Here is a 14,176-nt window from a genome sequence, read left to right as displayed (position 1 = left end):
TGTGGCTTATTGTAGATTGCTTTTACAATGTTGAGGTATGATCCTGTTATCCCTAATTTTTCTAGAGTTTTAAACATAAAGGGATGCTGTACTTTGTCAAATGCTTTTTCTGCATCTATCGAGATGATCATATGGTTCTTATTTTTAAGTCTATTGATGTGGTGAATCACATTTATTAATTTCCGTATACTGAACCAGCCTTACATCCCAGGGATGAATCCTACTTGATCATGGTGTATAATTTTTTTGATATGTTTTTGAATCCGATTTGCCAGAATTTTATTGAGGATTTTTGCATCTAGGTTCATTAGAGATATTGGTCTGTAGTTTTCTTTCTTTGAAGTGTCTTTGTCTGGTTTGGGCATCAGGGTGATGTTGGCCTCGTAGAATGTATTTGGAAGCTCTCCCTCTTTTTCTATTTCCTGAAATAGCTTGAAAAGTATTGGTGTTAGTTCCTCTTTAAAGGTTTTGTAAAACTCTGCTGTATTCCCATCCGGTCCTGGGCTTTTCTTAGTTGGTAGTCTTTTGATGGTTTCTTCTATTTCCTCTATTGTTATTGGTCTGTTTAGGTTGTCTATATCCTCCTGACTCAATCTGGGCAGATCATAAGACTTAAGAAATTTATCTATGCCTTCACTATCTTCTATTTTATTGGAGTATAAGGATTCAAAATAATTTCTGATTATCTTCTGTATTTCTGAAGTGTCTGTTGTGATATTGCCTTTTTCATCCCGTATGCTAGTAATTTAGGTTCTCTCTCTTCTTCTCTTTGTTAGCAAGGCTAAGGGTCTGTCGATTTTATTTATTTTTTCAAAGAACCAACTTTTAGTTTTGTCAATTTTTTCAATTGTTTCTTTTGTTTCAATTTCATTAATTTCAGCTCTGATTTTAATTATTTCTTGCCTTCTACTTCTTTTGCTGTTGTTTTGCTCTTCTTTTTCTAGGATTTTGAGATGAAGTATGAGATCATTTATTTGTTGGTTTTTTCTTTTTTTAAGGAATGAACTCCAAGCAATGAATTTTCTTCTTAGAACTGCTTTCAAAGTGTCCCATAGATTCCGATATGTTGTGTCTGTGTTTTCATTTAACTCTAAGAAGTTTTTAATTTCCTCCTTGATGTCTTCTAAAACCCATTGATCATTCAGTAACCTATTGTTCATTCTCCAAATGACGCATGATTTTTCCTTCCTTCTTTTATCATTGATTTTCAGTTTCATTCCATTATGATCAGATAAGATGCATGGTATTATCTCTACTCCTTTATATTGTCTAAGAGTTTCCCTGTGACATAATATATGATCTATTTTTGAGAAGGTTCCATGTGCTGCTGAGAAAAAAGTGTAGCTACTTGATGTTGGGTGGTATAGTCTATATATGTCAATTAAGTCTAGGTTGTTAATTGTGTAATTGAGTTCTATAGTTTCCTTATTTAACTTTTGTTTGGAAGATCTGTCCAGTGGTGAGAGAGGTGTGTTGAAGTCTCCCATGATTATTGTATGGTGGTCTATTAGACTCTTGAACTTGAGAAGAGTTTGCTTGACGAACATAGCTGCACCATTATTTGGGGCATATATATTTATGATTGTTATGTCTTGTTGGTATATGGTTCCCTTGAGCAGTATGAAGTGTCATTCTTTATCCCTTTTGATTAACTTTGGCTTTAAATCTATTTTATTAGATATGAGTATGGACACTCCTGCTTGTTTCTGCAATCCATATGAGTGGTATGATTTTTCCCAACCTTTCACCTTCAGTCTATGTATATCTTTTCCTATCAGATGTGTCTCCTGTAGGCAGCATATTGTTGGGTCTTGTTTTGTGATCCATTCAACTAGCCTGTGTCTCTTAATTGGTGAGTTTAAGCCATTCACATTTAGGGTTATTATTGAGATATGGTTTGTTCTTCCAGCCATATTTGTTTATTAATGTTACTAAACCTGATTTTTTTCCTCTTTGATTACTTTCCCCCCTTTACTGTCCTACCTCCCCCTGTTGGTTTTCAATGTTATTTTCCATTTCCTCTTCCTGTAATGTTTTGCCAAGGATTTTTTGAAGAGATGGTTTTCTAGCTGCAAATTCTTTTAACTTTTGTTTATCGTGGAAGGTTTTAATTTCATCTTCCATCCTGAAGCTTAATTTCACCAGATACACGATTCTTGGTTGGAACCCATTTTCTTTCAGTGTTTGAAATATGTTATTCCAGGATCTTCTAGCTTTCAGAGTCTGTGTTGAGAGATCAGCTGTTATCCTGATTGGTTTACCCCTAAATGTAATCTGCTTCCTTTCTCTTGTAGCTTTTAAAATTCTCTCCTTATTCTGTATGTTGGACATCTTCATTATAATGTGTCTAGGTGTGGATCTCTTATGATTTTGCACATTCGGCATCCTGAAGGCTTCTAGGATTTGGGATTCTGTCTCATTCTTCAAGTCTGGGAAGTTTTCTCGTATTATTTCACTGAATAGATTGTTTATTCCTTTGGTTTGGAGCTCTGTGCCTTCCTGTATCCCAATGACTCTTAAGTTTGGTCTTTTAATATTATCCCATAATCTTGGATGTTCTCCTCATGGTTTCTTAGCAGACTTGCTGAGCTGTCTATGTTCTTTTCAAGTTGAAATACTTTGTCTTCATTGTCGGATGTTCTCTCTTCTAAGTGATATACTCTGCTGGTAGTATTCTCAATTGAGTTTTTAAGTTGGTTTATTGCTTCTTGCATTTCTAGGATTTCTATTTGTTTGTTTTTTATTACCTCTATCTCCCTATGAAATTGATCTTTTACTTCCTGGATTTGTTTATGTAGTTCCTTGTCAATGTGATCTTTCATTGTCTGATTTTGCTGTCTCATGTCTTCCTTGAGACTCCAGATCATCTGAAGCATGTATATCCTGAACTCTTTATCTGACACTCCATCTGTTGCAGCTATTACCTCTTCTAAAGTTGAGTTGACCTGCATTGCTTGTGGTCCTTTCTTTCCTTGTCTTTTCATGCTGCGTTTCTTTCTGCTTGGTGAAACTTTTTGAAATTTACCCACTATTTATTTATATTGCTCTTGTATAGTTGGGAAGTCTCCCTTGCAGGGCAAGTGGCTGTGCTCCTCCTCTAATTAGGGTGGTCTGTCTACCACGCTGGTCAGTCACAGGTCTGCCCCCCCTGCGGGCACGGGTGGCAGCTCTGCTCTGCCCCCACTCCAATTGTGGTGACGTAACTACCACACCCTTGGGTCGTTGGTCCTGATCCGGATGTGGGCGGCGGCTCTGCTCTATCCCCACTCCAATTGGTGTGACGTGTCCACCATGCTGGCAGGCCTCTAGACCTGTTCCGCTGGTGGGTCGCAGGTCTGCCCACCCTGCGGGCTCGGGTGGCAGTTCTGCACAGCCCCCACTCCCAATGGGGGTACCTGACTGCCTCTCCTACGGGTCACTGAGCCCCCTCCGGACACAGGCGGCGGCCCTGTTCCACCTCCACTCCAACCAGTATGACGTGACTGCCTCGGTGCTACGTATCCCCCACGCTGGCAGGCTACCAGGCCGGTCCTGCCAGTGGGTCGCAGGTCTGCCTACCTTGCAGGCTCAGAAGGCGGCTGTGCACAGCCCCTACTCCAAATGGAGTTACTTGGCTACCGTGCCGTTGGGTTGCTGGTCCTATTCTAGGCGTGGGCGGCTACTCTCTTCGGCCCCAGCTGCAGTTGGGGTGTCGTGATACCATGCCGGAGGGTCACTTGGCCTGCTCTGGGCGCAGGCGGCAGCTCCACTCTGCCCCCCCCCCCCGGCCCCCACAGCACCCAGCAGGACCCTGACCGAGAAGCAGTCACCGCAGGTTCCCCAGCCCTAGGCCAAAGCAGCTTCGGGAGCCAGAACCCAGTCTCTCTGATCCCGATGCACGCTCCGCTGTGGGCTGGCTCCAAGGAGCGCCCCCCCGCGGGTTCCCCAGCCCCAGGCCAAAGCAGCTCCAGGAGCCAGAGCCCGGCAGCTCCAAGTACTCCAAACTTGGTGCACGCTCCGCTGGGCGCAGGCTCAAAGATGCAGTCCCTGCGGGCTCCCCAGCCCCGGGCCAAAACTGTTCCGGGAGTCAGAACCCAGCTACCCCAAGCTCAGCGCACACTCCACTTGGAGCTGGCCTCCACACCCAGTCTCCGCAGGCTCCCCAACCCTGAGCCAAGGCAGCACCAGGGACCAGAATCCGGCCACTCAGAGCCCGGTGCATGCCTTGCCAGGAGCGAGCCCCCAGAATATTCTCCATAGGTTCTCCAGCCCCAAGCCTCAGCGATCTGTCTGGGAGACGCAGGCAAATACCAGCCTGAAATCACCTGTTCCGTAGCTGAATGCGCTGAGATCAGTAGAAAACAGGGATGATTACATCATTTCTCCAAGATGGCGGCTGCTGTCCTCCTCCATGGTCCGACCGGTTTCGGGAACCGAACTGGACCGCTTCTCTCCTCTGTCTCAAAGCCGGAACTCAGCACTAAGGGCGGCCATTGTACCACTGGCAGGAGCCCCCAGAATCCACATCGCTGCACCCCCACTCTGGCACCTCGCCGCTTCCCCGCACGTGCCACAGACTCCAGCTGCGGGGCGTTCCCCATCGATCTTGTCTTTTTTAGTAGCAAGCTACTGCTGAATCCTTTCCTGCAATGTAAAATTGACCTTCATTTGCAGTTACAGAAAGCAGAAGAATATTCAGGGATTTTTCTCCTGTTTCTTCTTCAGAGGGGTTATATAAACATCTCTAAAACTCACCTAAACAGGGAAAACATAGAAACTCCATCTCCTTTTACTCTCCCTGAATTCTGCAAAAAGAATACTGGAGTGAACAACCAGAGATAACTCTTTGCAGTTATGAGATTATAGGTCAACAGACATTAGGACAAAAGCTGATGAGAAGATAGATGGTTTGACTGCTATTGCTTCAAATGAAAGTTTTGGTATCAGGTCTGGCTTTTATGATATTTGGCCTACAGTAGTATAGGGTCTCATGCCTAGAAGTGGTTAGAGTCTGCTGTTACTGTCTTCAAATTCTCAATAATTTTATCCTTGGACTTTTTTTTTTTCAGTAAAATCCATTGGGATATTGGTATAGGTGTCTGAGCAGAGGAAATGAAGGAAGTATATGTTTGCTTCATCCATATGTAGCCTTCCTAATACCCCAGGAGGATAGAATGAGTGTGGATCTATATTTCCATTATTCTGCTACATGTATGAGCCATGAAATAAGAGTTGTATAATTTTGGTAATTTGGCATGTCAGTTAAATACTCTGATATTTGCATTAAAAAGACATTGTACAATAAATATAAATGGTAAAATTTATAATCTAAGTTCATGATTTTTCTTTACTTAGAGCACTAAATAGTAACTCCATGATGAGTTCTCAGAGAGGTTATAGAATAAAAATAGGTTTATATTTTAATATCTTAATACTTTTCCCCTGATTGTTTATAAGTAGCTCCCACTTTCATTTTGCACTGGATCCCTCAAATTACATAGTCAACCCTAAGTTGTGTGGTAGTGCTGAGATGCTGAGCACATACAAATAGGGAAAGGTCTCCTTAGATGTGTTAGTTGAATTTTTTGGTGTAAGGAAAGTGAAATCAACTTGGCTAAGTAGAAATTATTTTATTATCTTTTGCTTTGTTTTGTTTAGGAAGGATACAGGGTACCCATAGAACTGAAGGGCAGACTGAAAAAACATTTTCAGAAAAGGCAGAAATGAAGAATGTGCCAGGGATCCAGGAATGGCAACCAAAGAATAACCTGAAAGGCTTCATAGCTACAGTGAATCTGTTCCAAATGCATATCCATGTTTGTTCTGCTCCACTCGGCACTCTCAGCCAAAAGCAGCGTTTGACTGGTCCATGTTGGTTTGCCATTTACCTAGAAGAGGAAATGTTTCCTTGACTGACAATAATCCAGGTATATTAATGTGGAAGAAGTCAATTCCTAAATAGGAACTTTGGTACCTATCTTAGGAAGGGGGATGCAGACTGAATGCCAAATCAACAAATATCCATTAAGTTAAAGGATATTCTGAAAAAAGGATACTGAGTGCATGGTTTTGCCTATAGTACACACTACAGTCTGACTTTAATAATCAGGTGTATCCCACTATCACATATCTTTGCATAACAAAACTTGGTTAGATTATTTTTATTTTTCCTTTATTGTTCTTATAAAAATGCTATTAGAGAGGCTACCATATACTCTGTACTCGATTAAATATTGATATAAATATGATGATACAGTCATGTCAAAGACATACATGATCCCCACCTCTGTAAATTTTAAAATTCAGGAAGTCTTGGGTGACAGTTAAAGGATTATTAGAGATTATGGATAATTAATGAGCATTCATTTTATAACATACTGACATCTGAAAATATGTGCATAAAGGACACACTGCTGGGTGCTGGTACTGATGATGTCTGAACCCTTCCCTCTAAGTAGGTGATGGAAACCTGTAGCCAGTGCTTTTGCCTAGCCTTTGTTTTTCAAATACCACTGTAATAGGCTCTGTCTGACCGGGTATGAGAAACTCCTCTTTCTGGTTCTGGGGATCCTTTTTTATGTCACACACTAGAGCAGAGTGGTTAAGAGAATGAGTTCTTGGAACTCAATGGCCTGAATTCAAACTTGGTTCCACTACTCTTAGCTGTGTAAGCTTGGACATAACCTTTCTGTCCCTGTCTTTAAAATGGAAACAACCCCTGTACCTTCCTAGGTGGGTGCTCAATAAATGCCAGGCTATGACTACCACCACCACCACTGAATCATACTTACTAAACTCGACAGAACTCCATTTTTCTCCTCTTCTCTATATTGCTTAGATTATACACTGTTTGTTAGAATTTTCTGTCATGATGGAAATGTTCTGCATCTATGATTTCCAAAAGGTAGCCATTAATCACATCTAGCTGCTGACCTCTTACAATGTGGATAGTATGACTGAGGAACTGAATTCAATTTTAGTTGAAATTTGAATTTAAATAGCCACAGGTGGCTCATGGCTACCCCAGTGGGCAGAGTAAGGAAAAGGAAATTTAGTTAGATAAAGGACAACACAGAACATTCAAGTCATATACAGTGAGGTTACTTTGATAAGGATATAACTGAGTTGGAGGACAGAAGAGACATAAAAGTTATCTTTTCCTTCATTTCTATCTCCTCTGTTCTTCTCTTTCATTCCCATTCCTTCTATCTCCACTGATATTGGAGGATACCTCATTTATTAGGCTGATCATCATTTAGAAGATCAAGGAGTTAAAGGCTCTAAGGTGAAGGTAAGATCTTAACTTCTATCCTTGATTTTTGCCTGAAAAATTATTCTTGCAGTTTTCATACATACTAACACAGTTCACCAGATTAAAAATCCTGTGGGAAATAAAATTGGAGCAAAATCCAGCAAGTGACTAAGAGCTTATATTTTTTTGAGGTCTCTCCTGAGCCTCTCTGTAACTTAGAAGCCTAAATAGGACCTAGGATTCAGGGATTTCAGATTCTGGTTATGAAGTGTTAGCAAAGACTACAGCCTTTAAAAATTCTTGTTTACAACCCTGCTCTGAAATCCCTTTAGGTACAATCTTATAGAAATGATATTACTAAGTTTTCTTCCTTCAAAAATATCTTGCAAAATGCTAGTCTCCTGATTCCTGTTAAGATGCTACATGAAGATAATGTCAATAAATGTTTACTTTTGTCATCAGCATTTCCCTGAAAATGAATGAAATGTTCTTTAGGGTGTTGGAGGCATCTACCCTGCCTTGAAAGAAATGAAAATTGTTATAGCAGAAATGAAGAGTAAAAAGGGCCAAGTGAAGTTTTTTTAACTTACAAAAGAGGCTAATGGAATCCATGACAGAAACATTTGAAAAGCAATTTTTTTTTGAGATAGGAGAGATTAATTAAGAGAAGAGGATTGGAGGTGTAGTTTAGTGATAAGAGTGTTTACCCAGCATACCTGAGCCATGGATCCATCCCCAGTGCTGAGGGAGAGAAATACAGAGATGGATAGAAGGATGGATAGGCACTGAGAATTATAAGGAAAGCTCTCAAACATGCAGTACCTAAAGATTATTCCAGAATCACAATGTCATGTAGAAAGGGAAGCAAAAAGATTCAGATGGTCCTGGCTTGAAGTGAGGGTTACTGAGACCTGGAAAGGAACAGAAAATGGATCTAGGCTTAGAGAAGGATCTGGGGGAGGGTCCCCACTAAGGAAGCCACAGGTAGGGAAATGGAAACTAATGCCACCGTCATCAATGGAATGGGGCCTCAGGTAAGCAAGACCAGTCATGCAGACCATCCACCAGGATTCTGGGAAGCAATGCCCATCATCTTGGCTACAGTCATGTTAGCCCTTTTGTTGTTCTTGATTTCTGGTGGGGCCTTTTTGGTAATTGTTTCCAGGCCATCTACCATTGGTGGGTTGTCTGTCAGAAGTGCAGCTTGGCTGAGTTCCCTCTGAAGTGTCTCAACTGGGCATTTCTCAACCCTTCTGGAAAGCCCTTGTTTTTGTTTTTGTTTTTGTTTTGTATGCGTGTGTACTGGAAATCAAACCCAGAAGCTTGCACATGCTAGGTAAGTGGTCTATCACTGAGCTACACTCCCAGCCGTCATAAGCTCTCTTAATCAAACAATGAAAACCTTTATGTTGGCACACATGTGGAGAGTATGGAAGGGACCATGGGTGGATTGCATAGCAGAGAAGCACTGTGTTCCCAATTTTTTTGTAGGGAATGCTTCATTGTCTTATTTTGCTCAGAGCTGAAGCTGTCTCTTTATAATCTGGGTGTTTCAGGATTTCTTTCTATAGTTTTGTCTTCTAGTTATGCTACATTGTAGGGGACAACATTTTGAACATTTTGAACACATTTTTTTCCCTTTTTTTGGGGGAAACATAGGCTTTGTGTAGTAATATTAAACATTCAGCTTTAGTGGCTAAGTCAAGAAGACATGTCTAAGCTGGTCATCTTAACAGCACATTCAGTTTGGTTTTAATTACATTCAGCACAGGGTATTAAGCACCAAATCTAAACCAAATCTACTAGGCATCAGGCTAGTAACTGTAGTACAAAATTCAAGACTATTGGTATTCATCATTCCAACACAGTTTAATTCTATGTAATTCCTTAAAGACAAGGTTGTTTATCCATAAGCCTGTTGCCAGTGTGGGTGGAGTAGTTGGTAGACAAGGAGACACATCAATAAATGCATTTGGCTTTTTTTCTTTCTCAACTGCAAACTATCACTGACTCATTCAATCGTAATTAATATGGCCCTTAATGAGGTTAAAGAAGATGTTTGGTGGTTCTGCCCACTCCTGCCTTTTTGCTGGTTCCTACCTTTGTCATTCAAACCTAAAGCCCTTTACACTCCCTTGACTGCTTCTGTGTCTTACTTCTCTGGATCTTGTGTGCACCCAAAGTAAAATTCTTACTGGCTTATTTGTTCCCATTTAGCTCTGGGGGACAGCTGCTTGAAGGTGGCTGAGTGGGTAGCTGGAGGCTGTCCAGCTCCATTTGGCTTAGACTAATAATTTAGAAGGATTTGTTTCTTTCATTTGTTTCTCACTCTGCATTGAAAAAAATGGAAATTTGTCTGCAGAGTGGGATGTAAAGGTAGTGAGTGGGCGAGGCTTAAAGAATAAGATGGGGTGCATCCCTCCTGCCACCTGCTAGCTGGGAAAGTCAGTTCCTTTCTCTTTTGTGCTTTGTTACCACCATCTGCCAAGCTATATTAGTCAGGTCTCTTTAACCAAAGAGCTCAAGTAACAGACTAACCTAACTTGATCTTGCAACAAGCTAACTCAAGTAACCAACTAGCTCAAGTAACAAACTAACTTGAAATTTATAAGGTCATGGTCTCTTTCACAAAGCCAAAGAACAGAAATATCGGGAATGGTATAAGGAAGGAACAGAAATGAGCACTTGAAAAGTCTTTGGGTTTTTCCTTTCTCGATATCTTTTCTTATCATGAGTCATTGGAATGCCTGCTCTGCTTCTCTCTCTCTAGAGACTTTTTTTTTTCTGGACTTCCTATCCCAGAATATGGCCACTCCAGAGTATCTGTATTCTGAGACTGCAGTTAGATTCAGCTTCAGAGACTGATACTTCTCAGACCCAGATTCTCATCCAATCTACTTGTAAGCTTTGGTCTGGTGTCCATGGCCTGGTCTAATGAACCCCAACTGATGAATTAAAGACACAGTATAAACTTGATGAGAAGAGCCACTTCTGTGGACCAAGAGATAATTTCCAAATAATAAGAGAGAATTGGGAATTGAACACACTTACTAGCTACCTCAATCCTAGTGATGTGCTGTATGGAACCTTTTTCTTCCATTTAGATCCTTCCAGTTCTTTATTTATATGATTTTGTCATAAGAAAGATGTGATCACTGTAATTCTTTAAGGCTGACTACCTTCACCCAGAACAGATTCATGTGGGGACAAGCACTGTGATTGGGGTAGTTACAGATCTCCACATATTAATATCTTGATCTCTAACTTCCTTGAAAAATGGGTTTGTCAGTAAAGATGCCAAGGCCTATGAATGTCTGTGTATCTCTGCCCAAATAACTGAGTATCCACTGACAAGAATAAAGGAGCAATGTCTCTTCAGATTTATGGAGCCTTAAGTTTTCCTCCTACACACCAAGAAATAGGGATGATGATACTTGGAAGGTTAGAGCACTGGAGTTAAAATGCTAACTCAGCTGATCACCTGTGCAATTATGATAACTTACTTTGATTCTTCATTTGCCCCTCAGTTTCCTCATACATAGGTATTGATAATGATGTCCAACTCATTAATTAATTTGAAGATTTGTTATATGCCACAATTCTTTGGATGTGAAGTATCTCATAAAAGCCTCTGTGTTAATTCAGAAATGTTCAGAGGTGAAATGATTAGATTATGAGAGCTGTAACCAAAGTAGTGGATTTCATGGATTGATAATTTAAATGGACCCGCTGAGTGGTAACTACAGGAGGATGGGGCATGGCTAGAGAAAATGAGTCACTGGAGGCATGCTGTGGGGATTATATGTATTGTCCCTGAAGCTTCTATTTCTCTCTCTCTTTTCTGGCTATCATGAGGTGAGCAGCTTTCCTCTGCCATGTCTTGGGCCCACTGAAGGTATTGGCTGACCATGGACTGAAGTTCTAAAACCATGAGCTCAAAATAAGTGTTTCCTCCTCTAAATTGCTCTGGTCGGTTATCTTAGTCACAGATATGAAAAGCTGATTAACATAGGAACTGTTCCTATAACATACCTAATCATGATGCTCCAAAGCTTTTGTAATTTGTGGAAGAACTTTGGAAAAGTTTGGAAATGCAGGATAGAGAAGTCTTAGAATGTTGTAAGTGGAGCTTAATAGGTGATTCTGGTGTGAACTAAGAAGACCAGAAGGCTGCTAGGAATGTGGACAGTAAAGACCATGCTCATGAGGTTTCAGAGGAGAAGGAGGACTCAATTGGGAATTGGACTAGAGGTCACAAGTGTCATATTTTGGCAAAGAACTTGTCTGCATTTTGCCCATGTCCTGAGACTTTGTATAAGGCTGAATTTAAAAGTGATAGACTAATTAATCTACTGGAGGTTTTAAGTCAGCCCAACATTTAGGCAGTATCGTGAATATTGCTGGCAGTTTTCAGTCAGGTTTACTGTGAGAATCAGGAACATAAAACAGAGAAGAAAATTTTTAAAAACTTAAATTTGGCCAGAAAAGTACATGTAAAATTGGGGCCAAGAAAGTTATGATTGTTGAAGAGATTATCACCTTTACAGAGAAGCTAACTATTTTGCATAGACTGGAAAGATGCCTTGGGGACACCTCAGAAATCAGCAAAAACATGCCCATCACAGGTTCAAGGGTGTAAAATGTAAAACTCCTCTGAGAAGAGACATCCTATCCTGTTCACACAGGAGCATCTAGGAAGTTTCCTTAGGATTCAATTGACCATGCTTGCCTTTCCAGGCACTTAGAGACCATGGCATCCATGGTCCACAGGAGCTCAACCACTATTCAAATTGTTGACAGACCATGGCTTTATCTACATGGCACTAAATTGTCAGGAGCGGAGGATACTGGAGTTAGGGAGTCAAAGAGACTTCCATAAAGTTTTCAAAGGAAGATACTGGAGACCAGGCAAAATGTGGCAGGGCCGGAATCCCCATAGGCAGCCCCTAAGAGAAAGACACATAAAATTCTAAGAGGGGAGCTAAAGCTGCAATGTAGACCTCCCAGATTGAGAGAAACCAGTAATGTGGAATGTCTTCTGAGGAAAGCTTCTGGCTGTGAACAGAGCCAGACTAAGAGAGAGCTCATGTGTGCTGAAAGAAGCGAGGCCACAGGGATGGAACTACAGAAGCCATTTGGAACTCACGTTTTGCCGCCATGTGTTCCAGATGCTGGACATAGAACTATAGGGCCTAATGTTTGCCTGGCTGGGTTTCAGTCTTATTTTGCTTCCATCCCTTCTTTCTATGCTCCTATTCCTTCCTTTTGAAATAGGAATATATACTTTGTGTGATTGTATGTTTTGTGTGCCCTCACCCCACACATGCACAGGGGCTCTAATTTCCAGTTATGGTCAGCTTTTAAAAATAAAATATTTCCATTGTAGTTGAAGACCCTGTTAACTTCTTTCTGAACACTTAATTTTTAATTCTCCCCGAAGTAACTAATTCCCTTAATTTGTCATTTGTTGTAGGGCATGATGTAACATGTAGGGCATGTTGCATCAGAAAAGAGGAAACCTAACTTGCTGGCTGCTACCTGCTTCCCGGTCCTGGGGCCACATGTGGCTACGATAGCGCCTGTCGATCAGCCAGAAGGTGTTGCCATGGATTGTGACGAAAAATCGGACCACCTCTAGGAGAGGCTCAGAACCCTTCCGCCCTTGTGGTCAGCTCGTGTCTCCCATTACTGCCTGTGGGATGGGTGTACATGTGAACTCTCCCCACCCTGCTGACCTTTATCCTGACTGGCTCCTGTACATTATATTAGCTGTGTGTGTTTTCTCATTAAACGAGATCCTGCTTTGACTGGTCTCCCTGATCTGATTGTCCTTCGGTGAGGGAGGGCTGGGTGCGGGAGGTCAGTTGGCCCTCTCCTTTCTTGGCTCGTCCTGGTCAGGGCATGCTCTCTCCATCTCTCCCGCAGGTCGGGAGGGAACGAGGGCTAAAAACCTGGACAATTTGTTTTATATATATATGTAGATACTGGGGATGAAACTTAGCCAAAAGCTTACCTTGAGTCTCAGAGGAGGTTTTGCTTTGGATTTGGACTTTTGGATAATTCTGGAACTGCTAAGACTGTGGGGAATGTTAGAGATGGGCTTAATGCATTTTGCACTATGAGATAAACATGTGCTTTTGGGAGCCAGGGACAGGATGTTATGGTTTGGATATGAGGTATCCTCTAAAAGCTCCTGTGTTATTGCAGAAGGTGAAATGGTTAGAATATGAGAGTCATAACTTAACAGTGCATTAATCCATTTGATGGATTAATAGTTTGAGTGGATTACTGAGTGGTAACTTCAGGCAGGGGGGGCATGGCTGGAGGAAGTGGGTCACCAGGGGAAGGACTTGGTGTTATATATTTTGTCTCTGGTTTCCTCTCTGTTTATTGGTTCCCATGAGTTAAACAGCTTTCCTCTGCTGGGCCCTTCTGCCCAATATTCTGCCTCACCTCTGGTCCAGAGCAATAGAGCCAGCGACCATGGACTGAAACTTCTGAAACCGTGAGACAAAACAAACTTCTCCTTCTCTAAGCTGTTCTTGTTGTGTGTTTTGGTCACAGTGGCACAAAGCTAACACATGCCTCCTATGCACCAAGCTTTGCACTAGGCTTCTGATACAGTGACCCTACCCTCACACATTTTATGGTATGATGTAGCTGAATTGTCATAAAGTACATATTTCATAATTAACAGGAAGTATTTTAGATGTAAAATACTTTTTTTTTTTTTTTAGTTTTCGGCAGACACAACATCTTTGTTTGTATGTGGTGCTGAGGATCGAACCCAGGCCACACGCATGCCAGGTGAACGCGCTACCGCTTGAGCCACATCTTCAGCCCATGTTATATATATATATATATATATATATATATATATATATATATATATATATATATATTTTATGGTGCTGGGGATGGAATCTAAAGCCTTACATGCCAGCA

General features: G+C 41.3%; 1 long non-coding RNA gene across 1 annotated transcript in view; it reads left to right on the top strand.

Moving 5' to 3' along the window:
• Window positions 1-13,027, top strand: part of LOC144368090 (uncharacterized) — a 109,304-nt gene extending 96,277 nt beyond the window's left edge. Inside the window, exon 2 of the long non-coding RNA XR_013427864.1 lies at window positions 12,705-13,027. This is a non-coding gene — a long non-coding RNA (uncharacterized LOC144368090). The remainder of the gene's footprint in view (window positions 1-12,704) is intronic.
• Window positions 13,028-14,176: the final 1,149 nt, after the last annotated feature.

The sequence above is a fragment of the Ictidomys tridecemlineatus genome, chromosome 11, assembly GCF_052094955.1.
Source record: "Ictidomys tridecemlineatus isolate mIctTri1 chromosome 11, mIctTri1.hap1, whole genome shotgun sequence".
NCBI lineage: Eukaryota > Metazoa > Chordata > Mammalia > Rodentia > Sciuridae > Ictidomys > Ictidomys tridecemlineatus.
This window is presented reverse-complemented; position numbering and strand designations above follow the sequence as displayed.